This window comes from Nyctereutes procyonoides, unplaced genomic scaffold (genome assembly GCF_905146905.1).
Source record: "Nyctereutes procyonoides isolate TBG_1078 unplaced genomic scaffold, NYPRO_anot_genome, whole genome shotgun sequence".
Classification (NCBI taxonomy): Eukaryota; Metazoa; Chordata; class Mammalia; order Carnivora; family Canidae; genus Nyctereutes; species Nyctereutes procyonoides.
In genome coordinates this window covers 7,084,590-7,098,569 of record NW_026575134.1, presented here as the reverse complement: position 1 = coordinate 7,098,569, position 13,980 = coordinate 7,084,590, and positions in this window count along the sequence as shown.

The following is a 13,980-nucleotide window of genomic DNA, read 5'->3' as shown; positions in this document are numbered from 1 at the left end:
CGAATATCACAACAAAGTTTGTGTGTGTCAAATAATCTTTTTGTTTCCTAGTGCATGTGCAAGTCTATTAAGTATGGGATAGCATTATGTCTAAACAGGCAATGCACACCCCTCCATTTAAAAATACTTTATTGTGGGGCATCTGTGTGGCTCAGTCAGTTAAGCGCCCCACTCTTAATTTCATCTCAGGTTAATGACATGATTTCAGGTTGTGAGATCAAGCCCCACGTCAGGGTCTGCACTGGGCATGGAGCCTGCTAAAGATTCTCATTTGCCTTCTCCCTATATTCGCCCTCCCCTGCTCACAAGCACTCTCTCTCTCTCTCTCTCTCTCTCTCTCTCTCTCTTTCTCAAAAAACAACAACTTCAACAACACCTTTATTGCTAAAAATTGTTAACCATCACCTGAGCTTTCAATGAGTCATAATCTTTTGGCTGGTGGAGAATCTTGCTTGATGTTGACGGCTGCTGACTGCTCGGAATGGTGGTTGCTGAAGGTTGGGGTGTCTGTGGCAGTTTTCTTAAAAGAAGACAACAATGAAGTTAGCTTCATCAATTGACTTCCTTTCACAATTTCTCTATAGCAGACATCACTGTTTGATAGCACTTTACTCACAGTAGAACTTGTTTCAAAATCCGAGTCAATTCTTTCAAACTTCTGCCGCGTTGTCAACTAGGTTTATATACTATTCTAAATCCTTTGTTGTCACTTCAACAATCTTTACAGCATCTTCACCAGGAGTAGACCTCATCCAAGAAACAGTTTGAAGTTTTGTCATGAGGTTGCAGCAATTCAAATATAATATAATAATGATGAAAAAGCTTGAAAAAGCTTGAAGTACTGTAAGAAATACCAAAATGTAGCACAGAAACATGAAGTGAACAAATGTTGTTGGAAAAATGGTACTGATAAATTGGCTCCATGCAGGGTTGCCATAAACCTTCAATTTTTAAAAAAATGCAATATCTAGGGGGCCTGGGTGGCTCAGTTGGCTAAGCGTCCCTCTCTTAATTTCAGCTCAGGTCATGATCTCAGGGTCCTAGAAATAAGCCCCACATCAGGCTCTACCCTCAGTGAGGAATCTGCTTGAGGAATCTCTCCTTCTCCCTCTGCCTCTCCCTCTGCTAGTGCTCTCTCTCTCTCTAAAATAAATAAATAAATCTTTTCTAAAAAAATTCAATATCTGGAAGGCACCATAAAGCAAAGCACGGTGAAATGAGGTATGCCTGTACTAAAAGAGAAGCAGGGACCCCTGGGTCGCTCAGCAGTTGAGCGTCTGCCTTTGGCTCAGGGCGTGATCCTGGAGTCCCAGGATCGAGTCCCACGTCAGTCTCCCTGCATGGAACCTGCTTCTCCCTCTGCCTGTGTCTCTGCCTCTCTCTGTGTCTCTCATGAATAAATAAATAAAGTCTTTAATAAAAATAAATAAATAAATAAAATGAATAAAAGAGAAATAAACAAAAATACATTAGGGGATAAAAGAAGGCTAAAAGCTTATCTATCCCACAGGTAACTAGAAAGCAATGTCAAAAGTCCAAAACTTAAGAAATATCAGTATAAATATATTATCAGTGTAATTATCAGTATAAAGCCATATTATTTAGAAATATGAACAGCTTCAGAATAATACGGATCAAAAGTGGTTGTTTCTGAAGGGTAGGCCTTGGGAGAGAGGAAGGTAGGGAAGAAGGTCCATTTCATTCTAAGCTCCTCCTCCATGTAGTTTTTTAAACAATATATGTGTTGCCTGAACTGATTTTTGGAATTAAGCTAGTTCACGGCTTTCTTTGAAGCATATAATTATTATGCATGTGAAGGTCATTATGTCACCGCTCATCTTTATCAATAAATGCCTGGATTCAAGGAACCTTTTCCTTGCCCCTTTTTACCATGGATCAGATCCTTTGCCAGGTCACAAGTGGAAACAAAGGGAAAAGTTCAGCTTACTTCCGGAATTCCCCACATTCTGCTGACTTCTGTTCAACTCCTTTGTGATTCTTTTTTTTTTTTTTTTTTTTTAGATTTTATTTACTTATTCACAAGAGACACACAGAGAGGCAGAGGGAGAAGCAGGCTCCCTGCAGGGAGTCCAATGCGGGACTCGATCCCGGGACTCCAGGATGATGCCCTGGGCCGAAGGTAGGCGCTAAACCGCTGAGCCACCCAGGCGTCCCTCCTTTGTGGTTCTTCTTCCCGGTGTGTTCACAAGCATTCTCTCCCTCCTCCCTGCTCCTCCCTCCTCCCTTCTTGAGGCGTGAGAATGAAATCCCACATTCACTAAGTCCCTCAAGCTTCAACCTCTTCATCCTTCCCCAGCAGACATCTCTCCTTGAAGAGTCCAAAGTCTTCCTCATAATGAACATCTTAGCATATAATTTAAAATTAACAGAGCAGATTCAGTATTGGGTTACATTATGACTTCTTCATTAGAACTCTCCTTTTTACTACCCAAATATTTGTTCACTTCAGTCAGACCACAAACCCAGAGACCAGTAGGATTCCAGACACTTAATGAGATGTCAGATCTGCTCTGGATATGGGAAGGAGCTGCCCTGAGGCAGAAGCCACTGCAAAGTCACACTTGACAGACAGAATTCAATGTTTCGAGAGCCCGCAATCGAAGGGATTGTTATACTTTTATAACATGTCATAAAAGTAAACTGATCTGAAAAAAAGCAAACGCAGAAGGGACAAACAGGACTGGGGGCTTTATTCACGGGCAATACCATGAGACAGGTAAAGGGGGATCAATGGTTGTGCAGTTCAAGTCAAATAAGAGAGTCCATTGGGCCTGACAGTTGGCTCTCCAGAAAGTTTCACACCAGGATGAAGGAGGCAGCAGCTCCCAAGGTTCGGTATCACAGATTCCTCAAAACCCGTGTTCCAATTCCAGGCTTAGTAAACAATCCCTTGAAAACAAGGTTGGTTCCTCAGGTACATTCACACTGAGAAGGGGGCATGGATTCCACCGGGAAAACACTGTTTTTATGGTTTATAAATTTGGGCTTCGAATGAATCACTTCCCTTGAATTGTACTATCTCTGAGTGAAGTGATAAGTGGAGGATATGAGCTGTGGCATGAGCGCCCCCCAGACCCTGGACCGGCAAGATGCCACATCCCTAAGGCTATGACCCATTGTCATCCTCCACGCATCCCTGTACAACGCTTGCGCTGAGATGATTTCCTCATCTGGAGGAGAGGGAGATGTTAAAATCAAGATGATGCATTGTGCGGGCAGGGCAAGTCCAAATTCATCCCCTTTGGATCACCTTGCTAGGGCAGAACAACCATCTCTTTACAACTCGTTTAGTTGAGCTCAGAGGCTGTACATCTGGTCTGGGCCAACTTTAGCTCATTTGCATTCTGTCGTTCAAAGACCACATCTGTGAACTTGAAATCTCTCACCAAATGCTACTTCCAGCGCTGGCTCCTGCTGGATACAACTATCCTCCTATTAAGAGCTGATGTTTTAATGGTGAAAAAAGCAGGCATCGAGTGTTCAACAAATCTGTTCTTTGGCACCTAACTGAGCCTTTATTAAATGTAATGTGAACAAGGGTAATGAGAAGTGCAGGAAACACAGGGGACCTAGAAGACTCCTGTCGGATGCCATGCTTTCCTCCTAATAGGGCACTTAATTGTTTGTGTGCCATAGAGGTCTAGCTTGCCAAGAAGATAACATCACGTGAATCCAGTCTTGTAAAGCCAACAGGGAGGGCGTAAGGAATAATATGCAAGGGAACTCAAGATACTTTCTTCAAAACATTTGCCACCGAATACCACTTTCTCAATTTTGGAAACAAAAATGTTAAACTGTCCAGTGTTTGCCATGACTTGATCTTAGCCTTGCAAGTGGCTTGTCTGCACATGTGCTTATGTTCATGTGAATGTGGGTGTTGGTATGTGTGTGGGTTGGTAGGATCTAATTCTTCTCCTTGATGACTTGCTGTTCTAGTCATATTCTCATCCATTTCTTTCCTCACATCCAGTTTTGTACTTCCCACAGATCTGTGCGATATGAAAGTCGTTCCTGTTGATCGAAAGGGAAAATTTTAATTTTAGAGCATTAAGTGTCATTCACATTGGTGATTAAGAGATCCGTAGGTCCTTGTTCATCAGACTTCAAAAAATCAGAGATATTCAAATTTCTGGACTATTAAAAAATAAGATTAATTTCTATTTATAATGAAATTATCTCTTCTGCACTAAGTATTTTGAGCCTAATGATCATGTATTCATTATTTTGGTAGTTTTTAACCAAATGTTGGAATGGTTCTCTTCAAAACGCTTGGAGCTATCTATGTCATTTACTTAATACATGACACAAACATGTTCTCAACAGGTATGAATTGTATTCCCTTCTGACAGCACAAAGGAAGGAGGGAGATTTGGCTGCTCTTTGCTCCAGAGCCCAAAGGAGTGGACCACTGAGGTATATGTTTGCAAATACACATGGCCTTTTCTGGTATACATATGGTTTTCATTTGCTTGGAATAATTTTGTAGTCCAATAAAAAAAGAACCTATGTTTTTATATAAGGAAGTTAACTGGCTGTTGTTGGACCAAAAGAGGATTCTTTTTTGTTTTTTACTCAGTTATGTTAAGGGCATTATAGCAATAATGTCCAGCACTCTGCTAGAGTGACAACAATGAGTATTGACTTGATTTAGTATCTTTTATTATTCATCATCTAAAATACCAAATGCTGACACTCACATATGGCCTCATGGCATATGGAAAAGAAGGAACCATTTTATAAAAAGCAGTAGGTCTTCTACCATGAAATGTGCCCAAGGCACCACCTTGCCTTAACCAACACTTCAAAAAGAAAAGGCAAGTGGTCAGCGTTGTTTCCGTGCACAAACTACCATAAACACTAATCGGATGGATGCTTGTTTCAGGGTTTCGGTTCTAGGATACTTCCCAAATGGATAAACTTAGTAATAATTTGAGTAAGGGCGGCCTGCACGTCCAGCAGAAATCAGCACAGATGAGCAGTGACAGCTTCACAACTTACAAGGTGAAGTCCTTAGGAGCCCACGACTCACAACCGCAGGTGGAACAGGTGTAAATACCTGTGCTCCCTGAGGTCCTAACTAACAAACAAGTATCATTAGAACTATTTCTTAGGGGGCACCTGGGTGGCTCAGTCAGTCAAGCATTTGCCTTCGGCTCAGGTCGTGATTCTGGGGTCCTGAGATCGAGCTCTGTGTTCGTTGCGGGGGTGGGGGGTCCTTGCTCAGCAAGGAGCCTGCTTCTCCCTCCCCTCTACCTGTTGCTCACCCTGCTTGCACTCTCTTGCTCTCTCTCTCTCTCTCTCAAATAAATAAAAAAAGTTTTTGGTTTTTTTTTTTTTTTTTAAAGAGGTATTTCTTGGAGCACCTAGGTGGCTTAGTCGGTTAAGCATCCAACTCTTTTTTTTTTTTTTTTTTTTAAGCATCCAACTCTTGATTTCAGCTCAGGTCATGATCTCATGGTCATGAGATTGAGTCCTATGACTGGCTCCCTCCTCAGCATAGAATCTGCTTGAGATTCTCTCTCACTCTCTGTCCCTCCCTCCACTCATGATCTGATGATAGATAGATAGATAGATAGATAGATAGATAGATAGATAGATGATAGATAGATAAAATATTTTTAAAAAGGAAGTATTAGGCGGTGCCTGGATGGCTCAGTGATTGAGCGTTTGCCTTCAGCTCAGGGTATGATCCTGGGGTCCTGAGATCAAGCCCTGAGTCAGCTTCCCTGTTCAGCAGGGAGTCTACGTCTCCTTCTCCTTCTGCCTCTCTCCCCTGCTTGTGTGCTCTCTCTCTCTGTCAAATAAATAAATAAAATCTTTTTTAAAAAAGGAAGCAGGGATCCCTGGGTGGCGCAGCGGTTTGGCGCCTGCCTTTGGCCCAGGGCGCGATCCTGGAGACCCGGGATCGAATCCCACGTCGGGTTCCCGGTGCATGGAGCCTGCTTCTCCCTCTGCCTGTGTCTCTGCCTCTCTCTCTCTCTCTCATTCTGTGTGACTATCATAAATAAATAAAAATTAAAAAAAAAACATTAAAAAAGGAAGCAGTTCTTAATTCATGAGTTCCAAGTATAACCCAGAACTTGGCATTCAAAACCCACATGATCCATGTGTTTAAAGGGCTTGTCTTATATATGCTCAATCAGACATCATCTTTACAGATGTTTCTTTATTTGAGATATAAAAATTGACATTCAATAGAAAGCAGGCATCTCAATTAACCAGAGTGACCTAATAACAAAGAGGTAATATTCTGTAGACTGTGTGCACCCGTCTTACTTGGAGGACCACAACGATGGTGAGCTCCTCTTCACCATCCATTTCAGGAGTGTTGTGAATAAGAAAGGAGACAATAGATCCTAACACCCTTGGAAAAGAACATCCTACTTCCATGAAATACCAGCTACTGGCACTTTGTGTGTGCCAGACACTCTTCATATTGCCTCTCATCTGCCCAAAAATACTGTAAAGGAGATGCTAGTCCCATTTTAGAGGAATACATGGAGGCTCCAAGAGGGTAAGTGACTTGCCACACCACATGAACTAGAAAACAGAGGCTTGGGATTCGGCCTGAAGCTAGCTGACTGTCTAGTGTCCCATTCTCTGTGAGTTTGATTCTTCCCTTTGACCCTGAGGAAGGGGGGGAAGGGACCACCCCACTTTTCACAGATGGTCTTCGGAGACCACTTTCCTTTTTGTTTCCTACTAAGTCCCTTGTGGCAAAAGAATGGCTCAGTGGAGCTGAGTGAGGGCAGGCATGGGGAAGAGGGAGAATGGAGAGAATTTTCTGCCTTGGAACTTAGGTACTGATTTGCGGTGCTTGTGGTGTTTCTCTCATTGAAGCATTCGCCAGCAGTCCCCCGCAAGGTCATATGCTCCCGTCTTCTGGCCTTTTGTGAGGTTTCCTTCCAGCACAATCCACTTGGATGACAGTTTTGGGTTTCTGGTATTGTCATGTACATATTTCCTGCACAATCCACTGAAATGCCAGGATTTATCAGAAACAGTCTTGTTAACCACAAAGCCCACTGGGCTTTGTGTTTCCGTGTTTATTCCGAGGTTATTGTGATCATACTGCTTCTTCTCCATTGGAAGGTTCGCTCAATGAGAGGCCAAATTATCGATTCTGCATTCACGCGGCCTCCTCAGAGTGCTGCCTGACACACAGAGGGGACTCACTGCCTATTTTTTAATTAATGACTAGATAAATGATCTTATCCTGGTGATTAGCCCAGAGAAAGCAGGAGCCATACTGCTAAGTTCCATAAAAGGATAATCATTTGGGATAGGCCCCTAGTAAGAAAGAGCCCGGGTGCTCTATTTCTCATTCGGGAGACGCGGCCCCTGTAAGTCAGCAGGTGGTTCTGCTCATTATAGTCACTCAGGGTCTCAGGCTGAAGAGCAACTGCCTTCCCTTCTCCAGAACTTCTGTTTGGAGGGCCTGGGACCCATAATGAATGCTGTGGTCTAGGAGCAAAGCACATCACACTCACAGGTCACCAGCCAGAACTAGTCACATGGTCCCACTCAATCCCAAAGGGCCAGGATGTACAGCCTTCCCATGAGCTTGCGGGGCACAGAGTTGGGAATATTGGTGGATTATGTGAAATGGTATCACCAAAAATAAATGTAACAGTAACTCCCTAGGCATCAAAGTGCAATGTGGCAACGCAGGACACTATGTGCAAGGAAATGGCATGAGGCAGACATGTAAGAGTGTCCGACTAACTGTGTCATCCCAGCATTCTTTGTCTGCTGTGCAAAGGCAATGCTTGTCTTGGGGCCACAGCCCCACCATAGGGCACAGAAACTGATACTCGGGAAGAACATGAAAAGTTTTTGAACGAATAAGCCCATAAACAAGTGAATTCTGCAGATGGAATAAAAACACAGCAAGGTTGGCCATTGCTTCTACGTGGAGTGATGCGGTCTCATGGAAGGACTGGGAATTCTGCGTAAGCCACATCAGAGAGCTCATTTTCCCTTTCCCTGGAGTCAAAAACTGTGGCTCCTCAGAGTCACACACACAAGGCTGCAGAAACTCAATAAACTGGACAACAATAGGCTGCGATCTCAAGCCCTGGGACTCCCGCCAAGTGAAAACCACTCTCTCACCCTGGAAGCTGCTGTGCCTCCTCGGATGGAGGCTCGGATCAGGTGCCCCCTCCCTCGGTCTGTCTCCAGCTTGGAGGTGCTGTGATCCTCTGATCCTGGGTTTGGCTCTAGTGCTGAGTTGTATTATATTGCTGAGGTCATTGTTTATCCTATCGCGTGCTTGGAGCAGCCTCGTTTCATAAATGAAGGATCTAAGAACAAGAAAGTTCATCAAAAGTCCAATCTTTCTGATGAGGACAGGACAGTGAGACAAGGTTCAGAAAGTTACCCTGAGGTCAGCTCAGAAGACTGACAAGCATCCTCTCTCCGCGGCACATGACCACATGGAAGGCGCTCATGAGGAGCATCACAGATGTGCCTGGGGGATGGCATCACACGTGACACTTGATCACAAAGCCACGCAGGAATTTCAAGTTCAGCTTCCTGAAAATTGCTTCTAAAGGTTGAAAAGGAGAGAGACTAGGAATCCATGCAGCAAAGTCAGTTCCAGCTCGGGTGGAAAGCTCCCTCTGCTGGCCCAGAGAGCCTTACTCGCAGCGTTGGCAGCAAGCTGTGTCCACCCGGTGACCCCCATCTAAGTGCATGTGGTCACTGGATGGCAAGTGTGTGCTGGGTTACCAATACGGGTGGTGGTTCAGAAAGAGAAGCCAAAGAAGAAAGGAACCAAGTGGCCTTTGGGCAGGGAAGAAAATGCTGCAGATGCAGCCTGAGCTGCTTCTAAAAAATATCTTAAAAAAAAAAAAAAAACCATGATATGGTATTTTCACAGATTGGACACTCAACTTACCCAACTCGTCTCTACCATCCTACGATTCACTCCAGCGGAAGTGTTGTGTGCACATATTATGTTCTGAAATCATGTTCTTAGTTCTCATATCATTTTCTTAACTGGTTTCTTATAGTAAATAGGAGCCCAAACTAAAGTTCGTTTCAGGAATCTGTCAGCCTTATGGACAGTGTTTATTTGGAATGAACTCCCTCTCCATGGTAAAGATAGTGATCCTGGCTCGGAGCTCCAGCAACGTCCAAGGCCCTGGGAGGAAACCAATCTGTTTTGTGCTTGAACAGGAGGCTTGTGTCACCTGAACTGCTGTTTCAGGGGACAGGCAACACATGCCACATGTGCGCATGCACACACCACATACATGCGAGCCTGCACACACATCACACATACTCACACTTCACACACACGCACACAATCAAGCGCTTTTGCATTTTCCAAAGTTTTATAAGTCAGCATATTCGAATTAAAAATTAGAATTCAGTTTGGTGATTACTGCACACCCTGCTCTTGCCCGAAGATTTTGCAAGATTGTCATTCCTGAATAACTCATCTCCTAAGAGGTCGGTCTAACCTCAGAAATGGCTCGTGGGGGTGGGAGGGTGCCAGAAATCACTCGGTCTATTGAGACCAGTTTTGCAAGGTGGTAGCAAAGGTGAATAAATGACTTGGGTGAGATTTTCCAAGTTCCAGACATGTGTCTCACGCTATTGCCTGCCCTGCTTTATTCCTAATGCCTGAAATGCAGATTTAAGCTTCGCTTTTTTGGCCTAAAACCATGTAGCCATCTGAAGAATTTTTTTTCTATTTTAAGTAGTGACGTCATTCGTGCCTATAGCATGGAATCTCAAAGTCTGGGGCACAAAGAAACAGCTCAAGGGTTTGTTAAAAATAAGAGCCTGACCCCAAGTCTTAGCTGAGGCCGAGGAATCTCAATTTCATAAGTACCCTAGAGGAACCAGTTATGAGTGACCCATGGACTGGATGTAGTTAAATACAAAGGCTTAGAACAAGAGACTAAAACCATGAGACTCTCTCTTAAGAGAAAAAGAGGAGGGAAAGGGAAAAATGGGCCTGAAGATATTGAGCATCTAATGTAAAGAGAGGTAGGGGGAGGGGTGACAACACCAAGTGGGAGATTTCTGGAAAGGAGAGTCTTGAAATGGCCTTGGACCACCTTATAGTCTTGCGGAGCAAGGACGCGGTGTTCTGTTAGTAATGACTAGTGGTGGCTCTTCCTTAGCATGGGCTGAAGCACTGTGCTAGGAGTCAGCCAGTGAGCTAAGTTCCTGATCACTGAGTCCTGCGGAGCTGTGAATCCTGCCTTCTCACAGATAGAAAACCAAGGTTGAGTATCTCACCCGGAGTTAAGTAGTGTTGCTCTGGGAAAAAGCCTGTACCCTCTAAATGCTCAGATGACCAGGAATGGAGACATGACAATTTCTCCACTGCTTTTGCCACCAAACTATTTCTGAATAGCAAACTAGATTTTAGACCCCAGAACAATATTGTTTGAATGCAGGACATCCTTCAAGGGTCATCTCTAATCCTCTCCCTTCAAACTTGAAGAATCTGAGGCTCGGATGGGGTAAAAGACACAACACAAAGCAGTATGCCTCATCTGATGCACCACCTTGGCCTACCCTTTATGGAGGCTATGCCAAGAGCCCATCTTGATTCTAGAAAAGAAATCAAAATCCACATACCTGGAAGACACGCATTTTCACAATTTCAGTGAGGAAATAGGTACGTGTTTGTGTGTATATAATTCCACAATTACATTAATTTGTTTAACTGGAGAATATTCATATATTGACATTTTCATTATATTGTTTAGTTTTTCCACTGAATACATTTGCTAATTTTGGTAATAAAAACCAGTTCGACAGTTAGAAGCTTACAGAATCTATAAAATAGATATGGGTCAATTATAATAAAACAACAATTCCATTCTAAGCCAAATGGATCAAATCTTACTCCGAATTTTTCATGAGCAATATATAGCCCTGTCCGCAAGACTGAAGTTTTCAGAGTGGAAGGCCTTCCTTTGCACGGGTAGGTTAGGAAATATTCTGAAAAGCACTTACAGTCAGCACTGAAGAGTCTATTATGAAACACATCGGCTTCATAATTGCTATTTAAAATTGCTTCACTGTTTTGATCTTTGAATGGTGAAACTCACCCAGATGTTTCTAAAAGAAGAGAGCAGAACATAAAATGCAAAAGTGTTGAAATACTTTATTGATCAAAATACTCCATCTGGGGATCCCTGGGTGGCTCAGCGGTTTAGCGCCTGCCTTCGGCCCAGGGTGTGATCCTGGAGTCTCGGGATCAAGTCCCACATTGAGCTCCCTGCATGGAGCCTGCTTCTCCCTCTGCCCGTGTCTCTGCCTCTCTCTGTGTGTGTCTCTCATGAATAAATAAATTAAAAATATATATATACTCCATCTGATTTTTCTCTTTTGTATGGAAACCTTGGACTCCTAATTTAGAGAAAGCTTCCTTAACTTATCCTTTCCTAAACTCATCTGCCTTCCTATTGGTTATCCTAAAACTTTTTGCTGTTTCTTCAATGACTTTGCATTTGAAGTTTTGCGGGTGGGGTGGGGGCGGGGGAGGGGAGAAGAGAGGTATGATATCTTCAAGGAGAGTGCCTAAGACAGAAAGCATTAATGAGAGGTTTGTTTCGGCATTTAAAAATCAATATTCAAGTTGTTAAAGTCACCAATTCAAAACATTTAGGTCTTCTTTACAATTTCAAGTTCAATCTATCCATGTTATTCACTATGTAGGTCTAAAGGGTTTCAACAATCACCTTTTTTTTAAATTATTGAAGTATAATTGACATAAAACACTGTTAGTTTCAGGTGTACAATAATTGCTGAACTTATTCAACATTTCTGTGTATTACTAATTGCTCACCACAATAAGTACAGTCACCACCTGTCACCACATAACACTACTGCAATATTATTGACTATATTCCCTATGCTGTGCTCTTCATCTCCTTGACTTATTTATTAGACATTTGTACTCTTAATCCCCTTTATCTGTTTTATCCATCCCCACTCATCCACTTGCCCCCTGGCAACTACCAGTTTTTTATCTATATTTAAGAGTCTGTGTGGTTTTTTTTTGTTTATTCATTTATTTTGCTTTTTAGATTCCACATATAAGCGCAACCATATGGTATTTGTCTTTTTCAGTCTGACTTCTTTCACTTAGCATAATACCCTCTCAATCCAGCCATGTTGTACGAGATGGCAAGATCTCATTTTTTATGGCTGAGTAATATTCTGTGTGTGTGTGCGCGCGTGTGTGTGTGTGACCACATCTTCTTTACCCATTCATCTTTTGATGAACAGTTAGGTTGCTCTCATATCTTGGTGAGTATAAATAATGCTACAGTAGACATAGGGGTGTATATATCTTTTCGAATTAGTGTTCTCATTTTCTTTGGGTAAGTTCCCAGTGGTGGAATTACTGCGTCATATGTTATTTACATTTTTATTTTTTAAGGAGACTCCACATTGTTTTCCATAGTGGTTGCACCACTTTACATTCCCACTAACAGTGCTGAAGGGTTCCCTTCTCTCCACATCCTTGCCAACACTTCAACAATCACTTTTAAGGGATCTTTGGTTAATATTTAGTTTTATTTACAAACATAATTTTTACTCTTCAAATATGTATAATGGCACTTATAAACTTCAGACTAGTGATGCCCTTTTAAATCAATTGTCTGAATGAACAAAGAACCTTTTCCTAAGTATATAAATATTGGAATAGAAGTTTAATAAGTTAAACTTATAAACAGGAACTTCAGGTTTTCTTAGATGATTTAGTGTTATTTACAACCTTAGAACAATTTCAACCTAGAAATTATAAGCCTAAATTAGATACTCAATCATACATTTCTAATTTGTTGACAAGGCTGACTACTATCCTAATAGATGAAATTTTATAAACATATTTAGATCCCTTATTATAAAATATTAATTCAATCATCTTGATTCTGTTAATATTTTTAAGCTTAATCTAAATCTTTTTGAAGTTAAAATACACTAATCGACCAAAATGCAATTACATCACTCTCCAAAATTTAGGGAATAACTAGCAGTTCTTAACAGCTAGAGTTATCAGGCAAGAAGCTGACTAACTCTCGTTAAGGACGCCAACAGTTTCCCTTCCATCATACATATAGATTACAACAGGAACTCCATAGCATGGTGAATGAGTTGGCATCACAGAGAGCTCATGTCTCTTAGGTTCAAGTTATATCTAACTTAATTCTGTTGAAAATCTGCTACCCCCATTTATGTTGCTATATCACTTAGCTTTTATTTATTTATTACTTATTATTACTTTATTATTATTTATTATTATTTCCATCATACAAATATTTAAATGTCTTTTCACAAGCGCAAAGATCTTGAACTAGATAGATTTACATTTTTCTAATATTCTCCCTGTTATGACCACATGATCGTTATAAATAATGAAATGATGTCTAATTGAATCCTAGTTACTAAAAACAGACTTTGCAACCAGATTTCCATGAGCTGGAGTTCCAGCCCTGCCATTGCATGGTTGGGTGACCTTGGGTAAGAGAGTTCAGTTCTCATGGCCTCGGTTTTCTTTTCTATAAAAGCTATAATTTGGGGATTGTTGTGGGATTTAGCTGAGTTAATCTAGAAAAAGCTCTTAAAAGCACCTGGCACATAAGAAGCATTCTATAAGCATTAGCAATGATTGTTAATCTTTCATGAGGAAGGTTATGTTATTTATTTATTTTTTTTGGAAGGTTATTTTATTGATGGAAAGTCTGCCGATTTTGTAATCATAAAGAATGAGCCATAGGATGGACCTGGTGAGAGATGCCTCGTATAGGCCTTCTATATTTCTCTACTAATTCTAATCTTACTGAGCTGTAATCATTTTTGTAGAGAAGAAAATAATCATGATAAAGCTTTTCAAGAGAATTGCCCTGCTATTTATAAAAAGCTTTAATGAGGCTTTTTGCTTAACCCAAGTTCAGTTTCTCCAGGATGGGTCACTACTGGGAA